Source organism: Dama dama, chromosome 3 (assembly GCF_033118175.1).
Source record: "Dama dama isolate Ldn47 chromosome 3, ASM3311817v1, whole genome shotgun sequence".
In the NCBI taxonomy this organism is placed as follows: domain Eukaryota; kingdom Metazoa; phylum Chordata; class Mammalia; order Artiodactyla; family Cervidae; genus Dama; species Dama dama.
Window position 1 is genome coordinate 23869924 of NC_083683.1, and position 26869 is coordinate 23896792.

General features: G+C 41.6%; 1 long non-coding RNA gene and 1 pseudogene across 1 annotated transcript in view; one reads left to right on the forward strand and one right to left on the reverse strand.

Moving 5' to 3' along the window:
• The window catches only part of LOC133043736 (uncharacterized), an 89645-nt gene that overhangs the window by 31689 nt on the left and 31087 nt on the right, over positions 1-26869 (reverse strand). The window lies entirely within an intron of this gene.
• On the forward strand, positions 20036-23254 carry LOC133043537 (14-3-3 protein theta-like; annotated as a pseudogene).

Here is a 26869-nt window from a genome sequence, read left to right on the forward strand (position 1 = left end):
TTTTTTTACTTTTATAATTTTGTAAAAAATAGATAACTCTTGAGGTTTTTTTGCTGGGTGTTGGAGATACAAAGATCCACGTCCACAAGGACGTGAAAGGTACATCTACCTGGCTGTGACCATATTACATGAGTAAACGGTGTCCGGTTGTCGCCCTTAATATCCAATACTGCTGTCTCCTTTGCCCTTTGAATTGGAGGTCAAATCACCATCTCAGTCCACCTAAACCAATTACAGAGTACAGACCTACCATTGAATGCTAATAGAGGAGCCTGTGACTTTTCCCACCGAGTGAAACTTCTCTGCCACATTGAACCTCAGCTGACACAAAACAGGCCTCAATTTGGGTTCAGAAAGCAGCGAGCTGCCTTCTCTTTTATCTGAGACTTTATAGAACCCATAAGATCTGAAAATCCTATTTTGGAATATGGCATGGTGAAGAACTGAACATAAAGTACCTGATCCAATAGCTCTCTATCTAGGACTTGTCTTTATGTGTTAAGAAGAGATTTATTTTTGAAAATGAGCCCCCTTATAGTTTAAGCTTTTTTAAGGCAATGTAGAGACAAAGGTAAGCTGATCACCCTGCCCTCAGCAAACATCAGAGGGACTGTTTCTGAGTCATCAGACAAATACAAAAGACATTCAGAAAACTAAGATCAAGGCATCTGGTCCCATCACTTCATGGTAAACAGATGGGGAAACAGTGGAAACAGTGACAGACTTTATTTTGGGGGGCTCCAACATCACTGCAGATGGTGACTGCAGCCATGAAATTAAAAGACGCTTGCTCCTTGGAATAAAAGTTATGACTAAACTAGACAGCATATTAAAAAGCAGAGACATTACTTTGCCAACAAAGGTCCATCTAGTCAAAGCTATGGTTTTTCCAGTAGTCGTGAATGGATGTGATAGTTGGACTATAAAGAAAGCTGAGCGCCAAAGAATTGATGCTTTTGAATCATGGTGTTGGAGAAGACTCTTGAGAGTCCCTTGGACTGTAAGGAGATCCAACCAGTCCATCCTAAAAGAAATCAGTCCTGAATATTCATTGAAAGGACTGATGCTGAAGCTGAAACTCCATTACTTTGGGCACCTGATGGGAAGAACTGACTCATTTGAAAAGACAGTGACTCTGGGAGTAAACTCTGGGAGCTGGTGATGGACAGGGAGGCCTGGCGCTGCAGTCCATGAGGTCACAAAGAGTCAGACATGACTGAGCAACTGAACTGAACTATCTCTCTCAAGTCCACCCCTCTAGAAATAGACCAGGACAATCTCAAAGCACATGTTCCTCCACTGATATATACTTAGAAGTTTTAGATTTCTGCTCACAATTTTGGAGCTGCTGCTGCTGCTGCTGCTAAGTCGCTTCTGTCATATCCGACTCTGTGCGACTTCTTAGACGGCAGCCCACCAGGCTCCGCCGTCCCTGGGATTCTCCAGGCAAGCATACTGGAGTGGGCTGCCACTTCCTTCTCCAATGCATGAAAGTGAAAAGTGAAACTGAAGTCGCACAGTCGTGTCTGACTCTTAGCAACCCCATGGACTGCAGCCCACCAGGCTCCTCCGTCCATGGGATTTTCCAGGCAAGAATACTGGAGTGGGCTGCCACTTCCTTCTCCAAGAATACTGGAGTGGGTTGCCATTCCCTCCTCCAGGGGATCTTCACGACCCAGGGATTAAGCCTAGATCTCTTGCACTGCAGGCAGATTCTTTACCATCTGAGCCATCAGGAAAGCCCCAAATATTAATTTACTTTCTGTCAAAGAGCACAAAGACTAGATCTTTTCTGGTGTAGTTCCTAGAAAATCCAATTTGGGGAATTATACTTAATGTTGGTTTTAATACTTTATGAAACTAAAGATTCCTTTTATAAATCTTTTCAGTGCTTCACACTTTGATGTGATTTAGGTTTAAATATGGCAGCCAATTTTCCATAATGAGAAATATAGACAAAGATGAATGTTTATTAGTAAGACAATGACATTAAAAAGATTTGTGATACTTGTCAGTGAAAACGTTTCTATTCCTTTGGTTGAGGTAAATTTATAGCTCTCTCCATGACGGTCCACCAGATGGCAGACATTTTGCAGCCACTTTGCAAATAAGGCATATTTGCATTTCTGCAAGGCTGAACAATACTTTTTGAAGATGTTAAAGGAAATAACGAGCACATTTGACTAAGCAACACATGCAGGAGCACATTTGCAATTTGGATTATTCTCTTATTTTTCCCCTTCCAGTCCACACCTCTCTTTAGGGTTCCAGAGGGTATTATCCAACTGATTGTTCCTGACATTTTCTTTTGTGGAAATATGTGAATTTGAACATGGCTAAAACTGAACTTTTGGGAGACTTCCAGAGGCTACGACTGGTCCCTGGTAGGCTGGTGGTTAACACTCCACCCTCCCGAGGCAGGGGGCCTGGGTTCCACCCGTGGTCAGGGAACTAGACCCCACATGCCTCAGCTGAGTTCATACACTGCAAGTAAAGATTGTGCATGCCACAGCTAAGACTCAGCACCACCGATAAATTAATTAATTAACATTAAAAAAACCCTGAACTTTTTTATCTTTCCCTCTCTTCCAATTCCGCTGCTCCTTTAGCCTTTTCTTCCAGCTGCTCATCCTTGATAATTTCGCTCTTGTTACCTTCCACATCTAAGTGTTACTGTTACTTGCTCAGTTGTGTCTGACTCTTTGAGACCCCAGGGACTGTAGCCCCACAGGCTCCTCTGTACATGGGATTTTCCAGGCAAGAATACTAGAGTGGGTTGCCATTCCCTTCTCCAGGGGATCTTCCCAACTCAGGGATAGAACCCAGGTCTCCTGCATTTCAAGCAGGTTCTTTACGGTCTGAGCCACCAGGGAAGCCTCTGGCATCAAATCCTCTTGATTGTCATCTATCATCTTTCCTGGGGATGACTGCTATAGCCTCCTAATTCATCTTCCTTCTTCTATCCTCCACGCAACAGAAACAGCATTGTTTCAAATATGTAAATCTGAGAACCTGTTATTCTCCTTTTTAAGTCCTTCAATGGCTTCTATCAACTTAAATTATTTTTCTTTCACTATTGACTTTTTTCCTTTAAAGTGATTTATTTTTTTACTTACTGTAGTAAAGTCTCAGAAAGCACTAGTACATGTGAGCAGGTAAAAGTCACAATAATAAATTACAATGTCCACCTGGATACAGCTACTTGGTTTGGGGTGTAGTGCAAGTGATCTCCACAGAAAATAAACTGTTACTTCAGTGTCCTTGGACTCACCATCCACATGCCACCCATTACAGGAAAATTATCTGCTTGTCTATCTCAGGGAAATGAAAGGCAGATCTTAAGATCTTATTTTGTAGGACGTAAAATCTCTTGAAAGAAATTGTAACAGGAAGTTTGATATGATGGTTGGACCCAAAGACAATAATATTAAGTGCTTCTGACTAGAAGAGGTTGAGATAGACCTGCTTCAACCCCTTGGGGAGGGTTCTTCAATGTTTTGGCTATCTGCAGCTGTGTAACTCACCGCCTTAACTGCTTAGCATGGAGCAGTGTCTGTACTTTATTATTATCTCTTACAGTGTTGGGGCTGATGGGATTATCCTAAAGGCCTAGTCTGTCGGAGGGCTTGAAGTCAGACAGCTGTGGCAGGAGGAGCTAAGACAGTGGAGGAAAAGGGCGGGGAGACCACTTTCTCCCCTACAAATTCATCGAAAGAACATTTGAACGTTGAGCAAACTCCACAAAACAACTTCTGATCGCTAGCAGAGGACATCAGGTGCCCAGAAAGGCAGCCCATTGTCTTCGAAAAGAGGTAGGACAAAATATAAAAGATAAAGAGAGAGACAAAAGAGCTAGGGATGGAGACCCGTCCCAGGAAGGGAGTTGTAATGGAGGAAGTTTCCAAACACCAGGAAACCCTCTCACCAGAGGGTCTGGGGGAAGTTTTCGAATCTCGGAGGGCAACCTAACTGGGAGGAAAAATAAATAAAACCCACAGATTACATGCTTAAAAGCAACTCCCAGCAGAAGAGTACCCCAGACGCCCGCATCCGCCACCAGCAACTAGGGGTGGAATGGAGAGGAGCAGGCGGCATTGCTTGGGGTAAGGACCAGGCCCAAATGCCCTGAGGGCAATTGGAGGGAGCTTTTGTGAGATAGCAACTTAAACTGTAGGATAGCAAGAGAGAGAAAAAAATTAACCTGCAAAAAGCGCTAACCGAAGACACTGCTGGCCCATTCGCAGAACAAAGGAAGGACCGAGCAATTCCAGAGAAGAGCTAGCTGGCAGCGGACCTGCCCATCCCCCGCCAGAGGCAGGAGGCAGGGGGTAGGGGAGAGGGGCAAATGCGGCCCCAGAGACGGCATCCCCTACCAAACTGCAAACAGGCTCCCAGTTTCTAACCAAAGACTTCCTGAGATTCTGGATGGTTGACATCCGCCAGGAGGGTCGCGGCTAGAGGCTAGCTCCCCAGAAAAGACACAAAGCGCACCCAACCGCCTCGCGCAGAAACTGAGGTGGGGACCGCGGAGGGGATAAGGCGCACTGCACCCGGGGAGAGTGCGCCCGTCAAGCTCCTGGCTGCCTGAGCTGCTCGGGCGGGGAAGGCACAAAACGCAGGCCCAACTGAGTCCGCGCTTTTGTGGAGTACCCGAAAACTGGAACCACACGCAACGCAGGGCCCGCCCATATAGAGCAGCCTGGAGTCTGAGCAGTGTAGACGGGGAAAGCACACGCGCTGTGAGCGGGAGCAAACCCAGTGTGGCCGGAATGCTGCAAGTGCTCCCCACACAGGCCAGTGACATTTGTCTGCAGCGCCCCTCCCTCCCCATAGCACGACTGAACAAGTGAATCTAAACAAGAGGCCACCTCCGCCCGCTTGTGTCAGGGCGGAAATTAGACACTGAAGAGACCGGCAATCAGAAGCCAAATAAACAAGGGGAACCGCTTCAGAAGTGACCGGTGCAACAGATTAAAATCCCTGTAGGTAATGCCTACTACACCGGAAGGGGCCTATAGATATTGAGAAGTGTAATCTGGAACAAGGAGCTATCTGAAACTGAACTGAACCCACACTGCCCACAACAGCTCTAGAGAAATTCCTAGATATATTTTTACTATTTTTTTTCTTTTATTTTCTTTTAAAATTCCCTACTACTCCTCTATTACTCCCTAATTTTCATTTTCATATATTTTTACTATTTTTTTTAATAAAAAAAGTTTTTTTAAATTTTTTCTGTTATTTTCTTTTAAAGTCTTCTATTACTCCTTAATTTTCATTTTCATTTCACTATAACCTTGCAAAAAAAAAAAAAGACCCTACTTTTAAAGCAAACTTCATATATATTTCTTAAATTTTTTGTGTTTTTGCTTTTAATATTGTATTTTTAAGAGTGTAACCTCTACTCTAGATTTTTAATCTTTGTTTTTCAGTATTTGATATCAATTTTGGACATTTAAGAATCCAATATTCAGTCCCCATTTTTACTCAGGAGTGTGATGATTACTCTCTCCCACTTTTGACTCTCCTGTTTCTCCTGCAGATCACCTCTATTTCCTCCCTCCCCCTTCTCTTCTCAGTCCAATTCTGTGAATCTCTGTTGGTGTCTGGGCTACGGAGAACACTTAGGGAACAGACTACTGCATAGATCTGTCTCTCTCCTCTTGAGTCCCCCTTTTTCTCCTCCTGCTCATCTCTATCTCCCTCCTCCCTCTCCTCTTCTTCATGTAACTCTGTGAACCTCTCTGGGTGTTCCTCACTGTGGAGAATCTTTTCACCATTAACCTAGAAGTTTTATCATCAGTGCTGTATAGTTGGAGAAGTCTTGAGGCTACTGGAAGAATAAGACTGAAATCCAGAGGCAGGAGACTTAAGCCAAAAACCTGAGAACACCAGAAAACTCCTGACTACAGGGAACATTAAGTAATAAGAGATCATCGAAAAGCCTCCATACCTACACTGAAACCAACCACCACCCAAGAGCCAATAAGTTCCAGAGCAAGACATACCACACAAATTCTCCAGCAACACAGGAACATAGCCCTGAACGTCAACATACAGGCTGCCCAAAGTCACACCTAACACAGAGACCCATCTCAAAACTCACTACTGGACACTCCATTGCACTCCAGAAAGAAGAAATCCAGTTCCATGCACCAGAACACCAACGCAAGCTTCCCTAACCAGAAAACCTTGACAAACCAATTGTCCAACCCCACCCACTGGGAGAAACCTCCACAATAAAAAGGAACCACAGACCACCAGAATACAGAAAGGCCACTCCAAACACAGTAATCTAAACAAGATGAAAAGGCAGAGAAATAACCAGCAGGTAAAGGAACATGAAAAATGCCCACCAAGCCAAACAAAAGAGGAGGAGATAGGGAATCTACCTGAAAAAGAATTTAGAATAATGATAATAAAAATGATCCAAAATCTTGAAAACAAAATGGAGTTACAAATAAATAGCCTGGAGACAAGGATTGAGAAGATGCAAAAAATGTTTAACAAGGAACTAGAAGAAATAAAAAAGAGTCAATTAAAAATGAATAATGCAATAAATGAGATCAAAAACACTCTGGAGGGAACCAACAGTAGAATAATGGAGGCAGAAGATAGGACAAGTGAGGTAGAAGATAAAATGGTGGAAATAAATGAAGCAGAGAGGGAAAAAGAAAAAAAGAATCAAAAGAAATGAGGACAACCTCAGGGACCTCTGGGACAATGTGAAATGCCCCAACATTCGAATCATAGGAGTCCCAGAAGAAGAAGATAAACAGAAAGGCCATGAGAAAATACTGGAGGAGATAATAGCTGAAAACTTCCCTAAAATGGGGAAGGAAATAGTTACACAAGTCCAAGAAACCCAGGTGTCCCAAACAGGATAAACCCAAGGCAAAACACCCCAAGACACATATTAATCAAATTAACAAAGAACAAATATTAAAAGCAGCAAGGGAGAAACAACAAATAACACACAAAGGGATTCCCATAAGGATAACAGCTGATCTATCAATAGAAACTCTTCAGACCAGAAGGGAATGGCAGGATATACTTAAAGTAATGAAAGAGAATAAGCTACAACCCAGATTACTGTACCCAGCAAGGATCTCATTCAGATATGAAGGAGAATTCAAAAGCTTTACAGACAAGCAAAAGCTAAGAGAATTCAGGACCAAAGGATCTTCTCTAGACAGGAAACACAGAAAGGTGGTATAAACACGAACCCAAAACAACAAAGTAAATGGTAACAGGACCATACCTATCAATAATTACCTTAAATGTAAATGGGTTGAATGCCCCAACCAAAAGACAAAGACTGGCTGAATGGATACAAAAACAGGACCCCTATATAAGCTGTCTACAAGAGACCCACCTCAAAACAAGGGACACATACAGACTGAAAGTGAAGGGCTGGAAAAAAAAAATATTTCACGCAAACAGAGACCAAAAGAAAGCAGGAGTCGCAATACTCATATCAGATAAAATAGACTTTAAAACAAAGGCTGTAAAAAAAGACAAAGAAGGACACCACATAATGATCAAAGGATCAATCCAAGAAGAAGATATAACAATTATAAATATATATGCACCCAACATAGGAGCACTGCAATATGTACGGCAAACGCTAATGAGTATGAAAGAGGAAATTAATAGTAACACAATAATAGTGGGAGACTTTAATACCCCACTCACACATATGGATAGATCAACTAAACAGAAAATTAACAAGGAAACACAAACTTTAAATGACACAATGGACCAGCTAGACCTAATTGATATCTATAGGACATTTCACCCCAAAACAATCAATTTCACCTTTTTCTCAAGTGCACATGGAACCTTCTCCAGAATAGATCACATCCTGGGCCATAAATCTAGCCTTGGTAAATTCAAAAAAATTGAAATCATTCCAGTCATCTTTTCTGACCACAACGCAGTAAGATTAGATCTCAATTACAGGAAAAAAACTATTAAAAATTCAAACATATGGAAGCTATATAACACGCTTCTGAATAACCAACAAATCATAGAAGAAATCAAAAAAGAAATCAAAATATGCATAGAAACAAATGAAAATGAAAACACAACCCAAAACCTATGGGACACTGTAAAAGCAGTGCTAAGGGGAAGGTTCATAGCATTACAGGCTTACCTCAAGAAACAAGGAAAAAGTCAAATAAATAACCTAACTCTACACCTAAAGCAACTAGAGAAGGAAGAAATGAAGAACCCCAGGGTTAGTAGAAGGAAAGAAATCTTAAAAATTAGGGCAGAAATAAATGCAAAAGAAACAAAAGAGACCATAGCAAAAATCAACAAAGCTAAAAGCTGGTTTTTTGAAAAGATAAACAAAATTGACAAACCATTAGCAAGACTCATTAAGAAACAAAGGGAGAAGAACCAAATCAACAAAATTAGAAATGGAAATGGAGAGATCACAACAGACAACACTGAAATACAAAGGATCATAAGAGACTACTACCAGCAGCTCTATGCCAATAAAATGGACAACTTGGATGAAATGGACAAATTCTTAGAAAAGTATAACTTTCCAAAACTGAACCAGGAAGAAATAGAAGATCTTAACAGACCCATCACAAGCATGGAAATTGAAACTGTAATCAGAAATCTTCCAGCAAACAAAAGCCCAGGACCAGATGGCTTCACAGCTGAATTCTACCAAAAATTTAGAGAAGAGCTAACACCTATCTTATTCAAACTCTTCCAGAAAATTGCAGAAAAAGGTAAATTCCCAAACTCATTCTATGAGGCCACCATCACCCTAATTCCAAAACCAGACAAAGATGCCACAAAAAAAGAAAACTACAGGCCAATATCACTGATGAACATAGATGCAAAAATCCTTAACAAAATTCTAGCAAACAGAATCCAACAATATATTAAAAAAAAATCATACATCATGACCAAGTGGGCTTTATCCCAGGAATGCAAGGATTCTCTAATATCTGCAAAGCAATCAACGTAATACACCACATTTACAAATTGAAAGACAAAAACCATATGATTATCTCAACAGATGCAGAAAAAGCCTTTGACAAAATTCAACATCCATTTATGATAAAAAAAAAAAAAAAAAAAAAACCTCTCCAGAAATCAGGAATAGAAGGAACATACCTCAACATAATAAAAGCTATATATGACAAACCCACAGCAAACATTATCCTCAATGGTGAAAAATTGAAAGCATTTCCCCTAAAATCAGGAACAAGACAAGGGTGCCCAGTCTCACCACTACTATTCAACATAGTTTTGGAAGTTTTGGCCACAGCAATCAGAGCAGAAAAAGAAATAAAAGGAACCCAGATAGGAAAAGAAGAAGTGAAACTCTCACTGTTTGCAGATGACATGATCCTCTATGTAGAAAACCCTAAAGACTCTACCAGAAAATTACTAGAGCTAATCAATGAATATAGTAAAGTTGCAGGATATAAAATTAACACACAGAAATCCCTTGCATTTCTATACACTAAGAATGAGAAAACAGAAAGAGAAATTAAGAAAACAATACCATTCACCATTGCAACAAAAAGAATAAAATACTTAGGAGTATATCTACCTAAAGAAACAAAAGACCTATACATAGAAAACTATAAAACACTGATGAAAGAAATCAAAGAGGACACAAACAGATGGAGAAATATACCGTGTTCATGGATTGGAAGAGTCAATATTGTCAAAATGACTATACTACCCAAAGCAATCTATAGATTCAATGCAATTCCTATCAAGCTACCAATGGTATTCTTCACAGAACTGGAACAAATAATTTCACAGTTTGTATGGAAATACAAAAAACCTCGAATAGCCAAAGCAATCTTGAGAAAGAAGAATGGAACTGGAGGAATCAACCTGCCTGACTTCAGGCTCTACTACAAAGCCACAGTCATCAAGACAGTGTGGTACTGGCACAAAGACAGAAATATAGATCAATGGAACAGAATAGAAAGCCCAGAGATAAATCCACAAACCAATGGACACCTTATCTTTGACAAAGGAGGCAAGAATGTACAATGGAAAAAAGACAACCTCTTTAACAAGTGGTGCTGGGAAAACTGGTCAACCACTTGTAAAAGAATGAAACTAGAACATTTTCTAACACCATACACAAAAATAAACTCAAAATGGATTAAAGATCTAAATGTAAGACCAGAAACTATAAAACTCCTAGAGGAGAACATAGGCAAAACACTCTCCGACATAAATCACAGCAGGATCCTCTATGACCCACCTCCCAGAATATTGGAAATAAAAGCAAAAATAAACAAATGAGACCTAATGAAACTTAAAAGCTTTTGCACAACAAAGGAAACTAAGCAAGGTGAAAAGACAGCCTTCAGAATGGGAGAAAATAATAGCAAGTGAAAAAACAAAGGATTAATCTCAAAAATATACAAGCAACTCCTGCAGCTCAATTCCAGAAAAATAAATGACCCAATCAAAAAATGGGCCAAAGATCTAAATAGACATTTCTCCAAAGAAGACATACAGATGGCTAACAAACACATGAAAAGATGCTCAACATCACTCATTATCAGAGATATGCAAATCAAAACCACAATGAGGTACCATTACACGCCAGTCAGAATGGCTGCTATCTAAAAGTATACAAGCAATCAATGCTGGAGGGGATATGGAGAAAAGGGAACCCTCTTATACTGTTGGTGGGAATGAAAACTCTCCATAGTACAGCCACTATGGAGAATAGTGTGGAGATTCCTTAAAAAACTGGAAATAGAACTGCCATATGACCCAGCAATCCCACTCCTGGGCATGCACACCGAGGAAACCAGATCTGAAAGAGACACGTGTGCCCCAATGTTCATTGCAGCAGTGTTTAAAATAGCCAGGACATGGAAGCAACCTAGATGCCCATCAGCAGATGAATGGATAAGGAAGCTGTGGTACATATACACAATGAAATATTACTCAGCCCTTAAAAAGAATACATTTGAATCAGTTCTAATGAGGTGGATGAAACTGGAGCCTACTATACAGAGTGAAGTAAGCCAGAAAGAAAAATGCCAATACAGTATACTAAAGCATATATATGGAATTTAGAAAGATTGTAACAATAACCCTGTGTGCAAGACAGAAAAAGAGACACAGATGTATAGAACAGACTTATGGACTCTATGGGAGAAGGGGAGGGTGGGATGATCTGAGAGAACAGCATTGAAACATGTATATTATCAAGTGTGAAACAGAGCGCCAGTCCAGGTTGGATGCATGAGACAAGTGCTCAGGGCTGGTGCACTGGGATGACCCAGAGGGATGGGATGGGGAGGGTGGTGGGAGGGGGGTTCAGGATGGGGAACACATGTAAATCCATGGCTGATTCATGTCGATATATGGCAAAAACCACTACAATATTGTAAACTAATTAGCCTCCAACTAATAAAAATAATTGGGAAAAAAAGGAATGAAATATGACATTTGTAGAGACAGGGCTGGACCTACAGACTGTTACACAGAGTGAAGTAAGTCAGAAGAGAAAAACAGCTATTGTATAATACTGCTTATATGTGGAATCTAGAAAAATCGTAGATAGGAACTTCTTGCAAAGCAGAAATAGAGTCACAGGTGTGGAAGACAAACTCAGGGGGGGAAGGTGGGGCTAGATTAATTGGGGGGTTGGGACTGACACAAACACTATGTATCCAATGAGACACTATTGTAGAACTCAGGGAACTCTACTCAATGCCCGGGGTACATACACAGAGATACACACGTAAGTGTACATGCACTGTGCTTTGCCTCTCAGTCACGTCCAGCTTTTTGTGACCACATGGACTGTAACCTGCCAGGCTCCTCTGCCCATGGGGATTCTCCAGGCAAGAATACTGGAGTGGGTTGCCATGCCCTCCTCCGGGGGATCTTCCCAACCCAGGGATGCAACCCAGGCTTCCCACATTGCAGGCAGATTCTTTACCATCTGAGCCACTAGGGAAGCCTGTATATATACAAATGTATATGTATAACTGATCACTTTGCTGCACAAATAACAGAACATTGTAAAGCAACTATAGCCCTATAAAACTTAATAATAATTATAAAAGAAACTTCTTGGAGACTGGGAATCTACCAAAACTCAGAACATCAAAACCCATTATCTCCCATATTAGCATGACTTATTCTCTCTCTTTTTCTTTTAGATTTTTGCCAAGTATCACCTTTCAAAGAGGTTTCCTTGACCATCAATTCTACTTAAATTAGCACCTCTATCACTCGCTTCCTTTATACTGCTTTTATTTTTGTTTATGTTGCTTGCAACCACCTGACACAATTTTATGTATTTACTTCTTTATTGACTATCTTTCTCATGAGAATCTAGTTCTACAAGGGGAAAGAATTGGTCTATTTTTTTTGATTACTGTCTACTGAGAACAACACAATAGCAATAACAACAGATATTTGTTGACTGAAAGATATTTGTTGATCAAAGATTTCAACTGTCTTAATTCTAGAGACAGAGTTGTAGCTGGTGAATGTTTTCTGCCCCATGGTTTGGAGGACAGATAAAATTGGAGACTTGAAGGGGCAGTGGAGACCCAGGATGGAAAGCCTCTTCTGATTTCCCCCTGCTGCTCGGGAACCTGGCTCCAGCCAACTCTCGAGGTCCTGCCCCGTCTTAGCCCTTGCGTTCTGTGAGACAGTCTCATTTCTCATAACAAATTCCATTCTTCCTCCTTCATGTGTTTCAGCTGCATCTCTACCAAATGCCCCCAAAGAGTCTAACAAACATACTTTTTGAAAGTATATTTTAGCCTTGCCTTTTTCTCTCAAACTGCCCCTGAAATTTTTCAGAAAAACAAAGAGAAAAAGATGGTCTTTCTTCTCTTATAAAGAATTAGGCACATGTTGCTGATAAACACTTCAGTAAATGAAGGTCAGGGTTAGGGTTTTGTTTGTGTTCGCTTGGTCTTTGCCACACCATAAGGCAGGCAGGATCTTAGTTCTCTGAACTGGGATTGAACCCATGCCCTCAGCAGTGCAAATGTGGCATTCTAACTCCTGGATCACCAGAGAATTCCCAAGGTATTTCTGATAAAGGCTTGAATCTAGGATGTTCACAAAAGCACCAGTCTTACTTTCTGTTCAGTTTGGAGATACCTGTAAAAACGTATAATCTTGTGTTGTTTTCTGTTATTATAGAACTGTCTCTGCAAGATATTTATACAAAGGAATCTTCTTTTTAAATTTATTTATTTTCATTGGAGGCTAATTACTTTATAATATTGTAGTGGTTTTGCCATACAGTGACATGGATCTGCCACGGGTGTACATGTGTCCCCATCCTGAACCCCCCACCCACCTCCCTCCCCATCCCACCCCTCTGGGTCATCCCAGTGCACCAGCCCTGAGTGCCCTGTCTCATGCATCGGACCTGGACTGGCGAACTGTTTCACATATGGTAGTATACATGTTTCAATGCTATTCTCTCAGATCATCCCACCCTCACCTCCCACAGAGTCCAAAAAGTCTTCTTTACATCTGTGTCTCTTTGCTGTCTTGCATATAGGGTCATCGTTACCATCTTTCTAAATTCCATATATATGCGTTAGTATACTGTATTGGTGTTTTTCTTTCTGACTTACTTCACTCTGTATAATAGGCTCCAGTTTCATCCATCTCATTAGAACTGATTCAAATGTATTCTTTTTTAAGAACTCTTTTAAAGACAGATTTGCGGAGCAATTGCTTTTGTGTCCTCTGAAAAGCTTCCCTGCAACCTCCAACAGCCTGCAGTTCTAACTGGTTATCTTAATAATTTGCTTCCCTAGTAATTATTTTAAAACTGATATCTCTACTTTCTAAAAGGCAATGAATGAAATATTTATGAGGTTTCCTTGTCAAGCCAGGAGAAGAGTTTTAGAATGCCCTTTTCCCTCCCTTTGTGCACCAGTGAAGAGCACATCTATGAATCTTTTCTCAGACAAAAGGTGCGAGCTTCTGTCTCATCGTCTGGGACCAGTCAGGGCTCCAGCTACTTCCAGTTTCAAACCCATTCTTATCACCAACATCCAGTTCATTTTAATGTTGGGAAAAATATTTGAATCCCGTGGGTCTTTATTTCCCAAACAATATTTAAAAAGATGAGTGTTTTCATTTCTGGAGTATACACTTACTTCTTATCAGGATCCTAGGGGTCGAGCATGAGTGCTACTTAAAGAAAAAAATAATTTGATTTTTGAGGTCTCTTTGGGAAGCAGAAAACACTCTGTGGAATAAATTTGTGGGAAAAGCAAACTCACTTTTGGTTGCATGTCCAAATAACACCTCACCTGGTGTGCTTGAGTGGTGTCTCCTGGGTTTTAAACATCTGCTTGGTTCTAGGGTTTATACACAGTACAGGCCTGGACACCACAAAGCGAGAAAGGAGACTAACAAATTTCTGGTGAATTGCAACCTTATATCTTTGATGAAATTGGGCCAGGGTCTCCCTTAAACTAAAGACACCTAGGACTTCTCAAATGTGTGGGGTTGTTTGCCATGTTTATGCAAAAAAAAGAGTCTTACAATCTCTGTTTTTTATGTTCTTGGCCACACTGATTCACCTACCTAAGCACATTATGCCAGGCAATTAAGGCACAAAACATTGATATATATTATATATACTATATATATAAACATTGTAATATGTAATATATATACTTTATATAAACACTGTAATATGTAACATATATATGTTATGTATATATATATGGGAAAATATTGGTACACACATTATATCACAAAGGCAATCTGATTCAAGGGCTCTGATTTCTTCATTTTCTTCTAATCCATACAGAGAACTCTCTTCACTTTTCCCAGTTTGTTAGGAACTGATATTTCTTTCCTTCATTGCTTTTCTAAATTAACCTTTGGGTTCTGAATGAAGTGTATTTTATAACAGCTTGTAGTTCAGTTCAGTTCAGTTACTCAGCCATGTCTGACTCTTTGTGACCCCATGGGATGCAGCATGCCAGGCCTCCCTGTCCATCTCCAACTCCTGCAGTTTACTCAAACCCATGTCCATCGAGCTGGTGATGCCATCCAACCATCTCATCCTCTGTTGTCCCGTTCTCCTTCTACCTTCAATCTTTTCCAGCATCAGGGTCTTTTCAAATGAGTCAGTTCTTCACATCAGGTAGCCAAAATATTGGAATTTCACCTTCAGCATCAGTCCTTCCAGTGAATATTCAGGGCTGATTTCCTTTAGAATGGACTGGTTAGATCTTCTTGCAGTCCAAGGGACTCTCAAGAGTCTTCTCCAACACTACAGTTCAAAAGCATCAGTTCTTTGACACTCAGCTTTCTTTATAGTCCAACTCTCACATCCATACATGACTACTGGAGAAATCATATCTTTGACTAGATGGACCTCTGTCAGCAAAGTAATGTCTCTGTCTTTTAATATGCTGTCTAGGTTGGTCATAGCTTTTCTTCCAAGGAGCAAGTGTCTTTTAATTTCATGGGTGCAGTCACCATTTGCAGTGATTTTGGAGCCCCCCAAAATAAATTCTAACACTGGTTCCATTGTTTCTCCATCTATTTGCCATGAAGTGATGGGACTGGATGCCATGACCTTAGTTTTCTGAATGTTGAGTTTTAAGCCATCTTTGTCACTCTCCTCTTTCACTTTCATCAAGAGGCTCTTTAGTTCTTCTTCCCTTTCTGCCATAAGGTTGATGTCATCTGCATATCTGAGGCTATTGATATTTCTCCTGGCAATCTTGATTCCAGCTTGTGCTTCATCCAGCCTAGCATTTCTCATGATGTACTCTGCATATAAGTTAAATAAGCAGGTGACAATATACAGCTTTGACATACTCCTTGCCCGATTTGGAACCAGTCTGTTGTTCCATTTCCACTTCTAACTGTTGCTTCTTTATCTGCATACAGATTTCTCAGGAGGCAGGTCAGGTGGTCTGGTATTCCCATCTCTTTCAGAATTTTCCACAGTTTGTTGTGATCCACACAGTCAAATTCTTTGGCATAGTCAATAAAGCAGAAATAAATGTTTTTCTGGAACTCTCTTGCTTTTTTAATGATCCAACAAATGCTGGCAATTTGATCTCTGGTTCCTCTGCCTTTTCTAAATCCAGCTGGAACATCTGGAAGTTCACGGTTTATGTACTGTTGAAGCCTGTCTTGGAGAATTTTGAGCATTACTTTGCTAGCTTGTGAGATGAATGCAATTGTGTGGTAGTTTGAACATTCTTTGGCATTGCCTTTCTTTGGGATTGGAATGAAAACTGACCTTTTCCAGTCCTGTGGCCACTACTGAGTTTTCCAAATTTGCTGGCATATTGAGTGCAGCACTTTCACAGCATCATCTTTCAGGATTTGAACTAGCTCAACTGGAATTCCATCACCTCCACTAGCTTTGTTTGAAGTGATGCTTCCTAAGGCCCACTTGACTTCACATTCCAGGATGTCTGGCTCTAGGTAAGTGATCACACCATTGTGATTATCTGGGTCATGAAAATCTTTTTTGTACAGTTCTTCTGTGTATTCTTGCCACCTCTACTAATATCTTCTGCTTCTGTTAGGTCCATACCATTTCTGTCATTTATTATGTCCATCTTTGCATGAATTGTTCTCTTGGTATCTCTTTTTCTTGAAGAAATCTCTAGTCTTTTCCATTCTATTGTTTTCCTCTATTTCTTTGCATTGATCACTGAGGAAGGCTTTCTTATCTCTCCTTGCTATTCTTTGGAACTCTACATTCAAATGTGTATCTTTCCTTTTCTCCTTTTCCTTTCACATCTTTTCTTTTCTCAGCTATTTGTAAGGTCTCCTCAGACAGCCATTTTGCTTTTTTACATTTCTTTCTCTTGGGGATGGTCTTGATCACTGCCTCCTGTGCACTGTCATGAACCTCCAACCATAGTTCTTCAGGCACTCTATCACGTCTAATCCCTTGAATCTATTTGTTACGTCCACTGTATAATCATAAGGGATTTGATTTAGGTCATACTTGAATGGTCCAGTGGTTTTCCCCACTTTCTTCAATTTAAGTCTGAATTTGGCAATTAGGAGTTCATGATCTGAGCCACAGTCAGCTCCTGGTCTTGTTTTGGCTGACTGTATAGAGCGTCTCCATCTTTGGCTGCAAAGAATATAATCAATCTGATTTCGGTATTGACCATCTGGTGATGTCCATGTGTAGAGTCTTCTCTTGTGTTGCTGGAAGACAGTGTTTGCTCTGACCAGTGCATTCTCTTGGCAAAACTCTGTTAGACTTTGACCTGCTTCATTTTGTACTCCAAGGTCAAATTTGTACTCCAAGGCCAAATGACAGCTTGTAGCTTCCTATATATTTATATTCCATCAGCGGTTAGGTAACCATTTATTGAAGCTTCTCTTAACCAGTCTGTCATTTAGGCATGTAGTCTCTGGACAATTCTCTTCAGGTTTTTTTTTCTCCTTTAAAAAATTTTTTTTCCAATTATTGGAGTCTCAAGGCCACATTGCTAGTAGATGAGAAAGCCAAAATTCAAACCAGGCATTCTCTTTCTTGGCCTGGAATCTCAGTCAGTATAGTATTTTTTGTAGAAGAATGGACATGGAATGAGGATGAGGCAAAACACGGGACAGGACAGAGGTTCCAGAGTGCTTGTTCTGAACACCAGTCCAAGGCTCCTCATGGGGCAGGTGGGGTCTAAGGCTATACTGCTCACTGCATGGAAGGCCAATAATTAAGATGGGAGTTCTTGGGGCAAGGAATACCGACTATTCCAAAAGCCCAGCTAACTGAAAAGATGGTGGGCTCATGCCCCAAAGAACCATCTTGCCTGAGTTACAATTCAGACTCTTTTTACACTAAAAGGGGAGGAAGTAAAATCAAACACTTCCTGGTTCCCATCAGCCTCCAGAGGGGATGTGTTAATTTCTTCTTCCCTACAGTCATTCACGAGTGGGCCTGGTCAAGATGTTTCCTGTGAGCTAAACAAAGGTATTTTAGCTTAATGCTCATTATCTGGGAGGCAGAGTTCCCAGAGATTGGCCATTATGTATAACTTAAGCTTATAGGCAACATCCCTCTAGTGATTAACTCGTAATAGAATACGAAATGTTCTTCCCTATTACAGTACCATAGTCACATCAACTTATACCATAGTTAAATCTTCAAACTTTATTTTTGCACACCTTTGGATCCTCATGAAAATGGAATTTTTAGGTAACATATTTTCCAAAGTTCCTGACGTAGGGCATGCAGGTTGGTATCCCTCTCCCAAGCTGGGAAACACACCCGTGAGCGTGTGCACAAAATCCATATGTTGAAACCCTGATCGTCAGAGTAATGGAGCTGGAACTGGGCCTCCGGGAAGTCATTAGGCTAGATGAGGTCACAAGATGTAGTTCTCACGACTGAATGAATGTCCTTATGAGAAGGGGCCGGAGAGCGGGCTACTCGCCTCTGCATATGAGGGCACAGCAAGAAGGCGACCAGTCGAAACTCAGGAAGGAGGGCCTATCCAGACCCCAAACTACGAGCACCTTAAACTTGAACTTCCCGGCCTCCACAACTGTGAGAAACAAATGTCTGCTATTTAAGCCATCTTGTCTATGGTATTTTAACTGCCCAAACAGACTGAGACAATAAGAAAATTGAGTATTTAGATTTAGAAATGCATTTTCCTACAGAAAACTGGACTTAAATAGTAATTCACTTCTGAGGGGAGGCCACTAGCTGAATTCATAACGGAGTTGAAAGAGCAAGTATTTTTAAATGAAAAGACAATGTTTTAAAAAGCTGTGGCAATTTTTTTTCCCAACAAAACAGGAAAAATAGGCTTTAGTCTGTGAGTCGGGAGCCCTGGGTTCAGTCTTCTGCTTTTTGCTGTCTGGCTGTGTGAATTTTGCCAGGTCATTTTACCCCTCCAGCCTTCAATTTCTTCATTTGTAAAATTAAAGAGTAAAAGAGGTTACAGTAAAAAGCATACTTTAAAAAATGTCCTTCCTATTCCTATACCCACTTAAAGGAACTGAAGGAAGCTAATTAGAGAAGGAAACTCTATCTACACTGCGGCTATGAAGGGCCCTAACCTCATACACAGTCTCTGAAGAACATTATCCACAAAGAACATTATCCAGCCTCACTAGAAGTCAATTAGCAGAGAAGCCGGGTTCTGATGTTCCTGGGCACAAGCAACCTATGGAGATAAAATGCACGCACCTTTAATTCTATCCAGTCTGCAGAAATGAGAGCTTCAGAGGACAAGGTGGGCTTCAGCAAAGAGAGCAAACCTCTTGCTTTGAGTCATTTCCCTACTAAAGGTCTCCAGGAGGTAATGGCATGTCCAGAAATTCTATTTAGGGTGGGTTAGAGGCTGCATACTGGTTAGAAGAGAAGCCTTAAAACTGATTTTATAAAGCACAGTATATCAGTCAGACTGAGGAAATGTCAAAGGTCACCACCAAAGAACTGGGGATGAGGACACTGATGAAATTATGAAATTATGGGGTGAGCAATTCCCCAGGTAACCTTCGGCTCTGCCATTGCTGAAAATAATGGGACAGAAGGAGGAACGCTTGAATAAAGGAGACATCTATTATAATTTTTTCTTCTTGGAAACTACTTAGAGAATAGTACAGGGGAAAGGCTGAAGACTCGAGCTCAGAGCAGCTGACAGCTGTCCCATCCTCTCTGTCTCACCTGGTGTCCCTCGAGTGACCAGGGTGGGGAATCAGGACCACGGAGCCTCAAAGCTAACGTACGTCATGGTCAGTTCCCGTCTAGTGGCTGGACGGAGAGTTCTGCAGGTTTTGGCAGGGCCCAGTAACATAAATTTACTGGTACAGGCAACCAGTGAGGCCAGAGTTCCGGCCTGTCAGGGCTACCCCTTTGGCACCTGGCGCGAGCAACTGCCCAGACACTGTTCTCTTTCTGGCTCCAGCTGAGGCTGTGCAGTGGATGGAAACAGGCGTAACCTTCTTCCTTGCGAGACCTCTGGACACCTAGCTGAAACTTTGGTGATTCTGACAAAAACCACAGCTCTGGATGAAAACCCACTGGAGCAATGCAATGAGAGCACAACCTGCTCTGGGAAAGGAGGTACAAGGACATCCTTGGGGACACAGGTTCACCTGGAGAGTTATCTTGAGCTCTGGGAAAAAAGTAAATATTTCTGACAAGAATTGCAGCTGATTAAGAACTATTGGGGAAAAGCAGAGTGTGAACTGAGAACCAGCTGCACCAGCGTCCTGAGATTGTTGGATAACCAATGTCACAGGCAATGCAGCTAACCCAGAGAGTGATCTTTCATCTGAAAATGGAGATTACTTCCGGTTCCTCTGTTGCATAAGGTGATGATCAAAAACAAACTATAGACAATTCCCAAGGAGTGTCCCAGAAGGCATTAGATATGAACATGGAATAGATGCAGCCTACTCACCGAATCACCCTTGGGCTGGCTCTTAGCTTTTCTATAGTTTACTATGAAATCCTGAGTAACCCAGAGTTTGCCTGCATACTGGCTGAAACCACCTTTGGTGAAGCCATGATAGAGTCTGATGTGCTGAATGAAGACTCAGAGAAAAACATCCTTATCATGCAACAGCTTAGAGACAACCTAACTCTATGGATATCAGACAATGCAGGAGAACAATGTGAAGTACAGAGGGGACAGAAGGCTAAATGGATACAGAGTGTCATCTTTTTTTCCTTCAAGAAAACTTGTTACACATCTCCATTGCTCATTCCACTTGGATTCTCTACAGCAAAGAAACCCATTCAGTGTATGGAACTACCGAAATTTTACAATGTATGGACTACACTTTTTAGGGTAAGTGTTTTACTTACATGGATCAATCTCATGACCATCTCTTCTTCAGATGTAAATGATATGCATTAAGTGTTGTATGAAATAAAATGGGCATTTTAAAACTAGGAAATACATGGAATGTAAGACAGACTTTCACTGCCCTAGATACACTCCCAGAAGGAGAAATAAGATTTTAGGGAAGATACTGAATCAGGCAGTTCTCTGCGCTGGTCAACAGGTGGCATCAGAGTAGCTTGGATGCCAACTGAAACAAACGGTGTTAATCAGTGTTCAGGATAAAGGCAGTCTTTGGGTGAATGTGTGGGGAGACAGTGTGACTGCTGGTTTATGTTTGAATACGTCTTAACTCTAAACTGTTCATTGGCTGAAGCGAAGAACATTTCCAGGAACAACTAAAAGTTGGTTTCCTCCCTGTAGAATGAATATAAAAGTGATATCTGGGCTTCCCTGGTGGCACAGTGCTAAAGAAGCTGCCTGCCAACGCAGGAGACATGGGTTCCGTCCCTGATCTGGATGATCCCACGTGCTGCAGAGCAGCTGAGCCCCCGCACCACGACTCCTGAGCCTGTGCTCGAGAGCTGCGGAGGCTCAGCCACTGAAGCCCTCACTTCCTAGAGCTTTTGCTCCACAACGAGAGAAGCCACCACAACGAGAGGCCCGCCTGCTGCAGCCAAGACCCGGCATAGCCAAAAATAAATAAGTTACTTCTAAAAAGTGATGCCTACTTCTTAGCATTATTGTGAGCAGAGATGAGCTGATCATGTAAATATAACCATGCAGACTACAGAGTAAATGCTCCATCAATGTCAGTCACTGGGACTCTGTACAGTCACCACGAGGCACATGTAATATCAACAAGTTTTAGCGGATACACGATTGGACAGGATGCTCACAAGCCCGATACTCATAACTCAGAGACGAGTGCTAAAATATCCATAGTACAGTTTGCTAAGGGAATAATCATCTATACTGGTAATGGGACTCTAAAAGTGCCTAGCCTCGTGAGTTCATTGAAATGGCATCTCTCTGAGTATCATTTAGAGCTTACACATATGTTGTTGAGTCTTTCCAGAGAGGTATATACATATTACAAACCCAGACAAACTTATCTGGATTTATTTCTCAGATAAGAATTGTGCAGTCCCTAACATGTTCAGTTCTGCCCCCACACAGGTGTGTGGCCTTAGGAATGCAGTTCTAGCATCACCCACAATGCCACTTAGAGAAAGGGGCTGGAATTAGTCTTGTTGTTTTAAGGTAGATATTCAGGGGACCAAAGGAGAACTCTGGAGTGCTTGCTCAACCATCAAGCTGCAGGTCCCCTTCTTAACTTTGACTCTGTGAGTTCAGATCTTAGGGGAGGGCTTCTTCCTGATTTCCTGACTTTTATACCAATTTTTCCTAAGAATATAACTCAGTCATGGATCCCAGCCATTACTTTAACAATCTGCCTATACATTTCTCCCCTCTCATCTTGATACCCAAACTATGCCACTGTTCCTCAGATGCAAATGAGATTCTGCTTCGAACCCTTGGAACAACTATAGATCCCTCTGGGAAAACTCCCACTGCCCCTCTGACAAGTACCGCTAGAGTCAGAAAGATGGTAGCAATAGCACCACCCGTTCTTTGATGTGGACCCCAGCACGGGCTAACCCTGCATTCTCCACGCCACTTCAGACCCTGTTACTGGGACCACTTCTCAGGCCAGCACAATTTGGCCACGCTGCCAGGTTAGCCTCCCTTCCCCTGCCCGTTTCCATCTTCCTTTCCTTCTTTCCCTCCCGGCTCAGAAAGCCTTATTCAATGCGGACAGGAAGAGAAGGTTGGCATGGGGTAAGAGAGAAGCAGATGTGATAAAGAAGAGGAGGAATCAGAATACTTTTAGCTCTGAGATGTTAAAGCCAAGCGTAGGAAATGGAAAATAAACAAAATGATCTTGAAATTTTAACACGAGGGGGACAACGTAGTTTCATAGAGGCAGTATGGAAATAAAACGGGATTTAGCTGTGCTGGAGTCCTGCATTTTGCATCTACAGGTTAAGTGACTTTGTGCAGGCTTCAGCTCTCTGAATCTCAGTTTCCTCCTGTATAAATTGGGGTCATAAAAAGTTTATTGTGTAGTGTTGTGAAGATTAAATGAGATAAGCCATGCAAAAATGCTCTGTTTTGGGGTCATAGCTCTACTGCCAATGGCAATTCCTAGATTAGAAGTTGAAAAGTAAGCCCTGTGGGCTGGATTTGGCTTGGAGATGTTTTGTTTAACTTTGTATCGGGAGTCTCCGAGACTACCCCCAAGTTCAGTGATTCATCATACTCATGGCTATGACTTCTCACAGCAAAGGATACAAAGCCGGATCCGCATAGGACAAAGCTCACGGGGCACCACACAAGCTTTGAAGGGTCCCCTCCACGGAGTCTCACAGGATGTGCTCAACGGCCCCAGCAGTAAATGGTGACACCACATGAGAAACGCTGCCAACCAAGGAGATGCTCAGAGATTTAGCACCCAAGGTTTTACTGGCGGCTGGCCATGTGGGCAGGCTTTGCCAGGCACATACTAACATTCCGTACTCCCAGAAGGAAGGCAGGTGCTGGGCGCAAGCCATATTGTTTGCAAAAACAGTTTAGCCCAGTGAGTCATCATTACCAGTTCTGGGAAAGCTGGGAGCGAAATTCAAGTTCCTAGATGCCAGCCAAGGGTCAACTACGTACGTAGGAGGCCTTTCTAAGAAAAGGCAGTTGGGCCTGCTGCGTCAGCTCATTTTCTGCGCAAGCCTCAGCAGTGTTTGCCACGTGGTATTGTCTCTTTCTCTCTCTCATCCTTCTCCCCTCCCTTCCTCGTTCCCTCCTTCTCTCCTCTTTCCTTCCTTCCTTTCCTTCCTCGCCATCCTTCAGAACCTAAGAAATTTCACCCAGGATTTCCAACTTCTTGTGAAAAATCAGATATGTGGTAACAATAGATCCATAGGTCCACATGGCAATAATTGATACTCCCCTTTAAATAAAGCTTAAATTAACCCCAGTCTTCACCACTGTCTATAGTTTTCCCCACAGTTGTGTGCCAATTGCCTTTTAACATCACGCTTCTGTGACTCTGGCCATGGGCTGTTTAACCCAAGAGTGGCCGACCGGCCAGAGTACAAGCAAAGGAAGCAGTCATGTGGAATACCACTGAGCCATGATAATGAACAACAATGCAAATGAGTCAAGTTCACGAATTCCTGTTGTTGACATCCTCAGAAATGTCTTCAATCTAGAACTCCTCCCTGGCACTTCCTATTATAGCAACGACTTACTGGTATTCTGGAATTGACACGATGACACTTTTATTGTTATATGCAATAACAATCTTATTGTTCACCCTTTTATGTCAGTTAACTTCAATCAGTCTTTGTTCCTAGCCACCTAAAGATTACCAACTAGGATAATGATGATATATCAATAAATAAAACATTATATATATTCTACTTTATAAATGTTAAGTCATTATCACCCCTGCCAAGACTTGTTAGAGTGAATTAACATATAGCAACAGAAAGGTAAACCTTGTTCAAAGGAAATAGATGCAATGAATATTCAAGTAGGTCTGCACATGAATGTATCCACTTATTTACTAACTTAACAAATGTTTGCTGAATGCCTACCCTGTGTACAAAATAATGCTAGGTATAAAAATTTATTTTTACATTCTAGGACCTAGAAAAGTACATGGTATGGAGTCTGGATTTAAGAAATATCTCCGGACTTAATAAATAAAGTTCACCTAGGAGATCAAGAAGTCCAAGGCTAGAGATGATGAAACTAATTTTGTTCCATATGAAAAGGGGAAACTGAAAGTAATATTTTTATAGGCGTACGCTGCACGCCATCTAACCAGACAGATGTTCTAGAACCTGCTTTTTGGATTCCAGCTATCAAGCTGGCACAGAGGAAGAACTGAAACTATCCCAAGGTTCCATTTTATCAAAAGCAGAGAATTTGAAAAATTCTTTGCTTATCTCCATGATAATTTCATTCCTTAGAAGACGGAGGAAGCAATTAGGGGGACTAAACATTCTAGATATGACTTTTACTAATAAGGAAAAACTGGTATGTAAAAGCTACAAGAAAATCAAGATAAAATATCAAGAGGTCATGTCAGCGTTGGACACTGGAAGTGGAGCTTGAGTTGTAAGTTTTTAGTTGTGAGTGGCGGGAATCCAATTCCAATTGGCTCAGGCACAGCTGGGTCCAGGTTTTCAAATGAAGTCCCCAGGAATCAGTATTCCCTGTTGGTATTATTTGCTTTCCTGGGTTCTGGCTTCATTCTCAAGATAGGGTCACCTCTTGCAGTGGCAAGATGATCTCTAATAACTCTGAGCTTATGTCTTATGAGGCAATCAACCTCCTTAGAAAAAAAACATCTCTTCCCCAGTAGTTTCCAAGAATTTGGAATTTGAGCGTCATTGGATAAGCTTGTGTTATGGGCCCATCCCTACATCAATTATGTGACCCGTATGGGGGTTGGGAATAGGTACATACCAGGAATGTTAGGTCTGAAGCTGAGGAGGTAAAGTTAGCACAAGTCAACTGAAAAGGAATGGCCCCATGAGGGAAAAGTAAGGGTCCCCTCTAAGAATTGAAGGTGCTAGGGATTCATTCAACAAAAATATATACTGAGTGCCTACTCCGGGAGTTGGTGATGGACAGGGAGGCCTGGCATGCTATAGTCCATGGGGTTGCAAAGAGTCAGACACGACTGAGCAACTGAACTGGACTGAATGTATGTATGCCTATTTTATATTCCAGGTATATATTCCAGTGAATAATATAGAAAAAGTTCCTGCTCTATAGGACATTACATTCCATTTGTGGTGAGGGAGAAAAACAACAAACAGCTACATTAATAAACGATGGTATGGAACTTGGTGGTGGTCCAGGGCCTAAGACTCTGTGCTCCCTGTGCAAAGGGCTTGGGTTTGACCCCTGGTCAGGGAACTAGATCACACATGCTGCAGCTAAGAGTTTGCATGCCACAATTAAAAGATTCCACATGCTGCAATGAAGACCTGGCACAACCAAATAAATAAGTATTTAAACAAAAAACCATGCCATATTTCAGGTGATTATATGTGCTGTGAAGAAAAATAGCACAGTACATATAAGAAGAATGGAGATTGCTGGGAAGAAGGGTGCTGCAAGTTTATGCAGGGTTATCACTGAGAAGGGGACATGTGAGCCAAAGCAGACAAGACAATGAGCTCTCTGAATAGCTGGGTGAAAGGGAAAGAAAAGAGCAGTGCATGTGTGGGTCTGTACCTTGCACAATGAGCCAGGGGAGAGTAGATGTGGTCAAAGATTGTAAAATGTCTTGTAGGCTACTGATTCTGATTTTACTCTGAGTTCAGAAGTTACTGGAGGGCTTGAGCAGGTTGGAGATATGAGCTAGTTGACATTTTAAAATGTAGATCAAAGGAAGAAAGCAGGAGATTAGGTACGAGATTAGTGTAATAATCCAGATTAGAGATACTAATGGTTTAGACCAAGATGATAACAGTGGACTTGGTTAAAGGAGGTCAGATGCTGGAAATATTTTCAAGGCAGTGGATTTGGGTGTGGGGGGTGGGGTGGAAAGTGATGGAAAGTATCAAGGATAACTGAGATTTTTTACCAGAGTGATTGAAAGCCTGGAGTTGTCATTAACTGAGATGCAGAAAACTGTGGAAGCAACAGGCCTGTAGGAGAAGAGGCGTTCCACTGAAGACATAATAAATTAGAGGTACTTTCATGATTCAAACTGGAGGTGTTGACAGGCAGTAGAATGTATGAGCGTGGGATTCAAGTAAGAGTCCCTGGCCACAGAGTTATTAGTATACAGGAGTTCCCTGTCCTATTTATCACTCAGTTGTGTCTGATTCTTTGCAACCCCATGGACTGTGGCCCACCAGGCTCCTCTGTCCATGGAATTCTCCAGGCAAGAATACTGGAGTGGGTAGCCATTCCCTGCTCCAGGGGATCTTCCCAGCCCAGGGATCGAACCAGGGTCTCCTGCATTGCAGGGAGATTCTTTACCAACTGAGCCACCAGGGAAG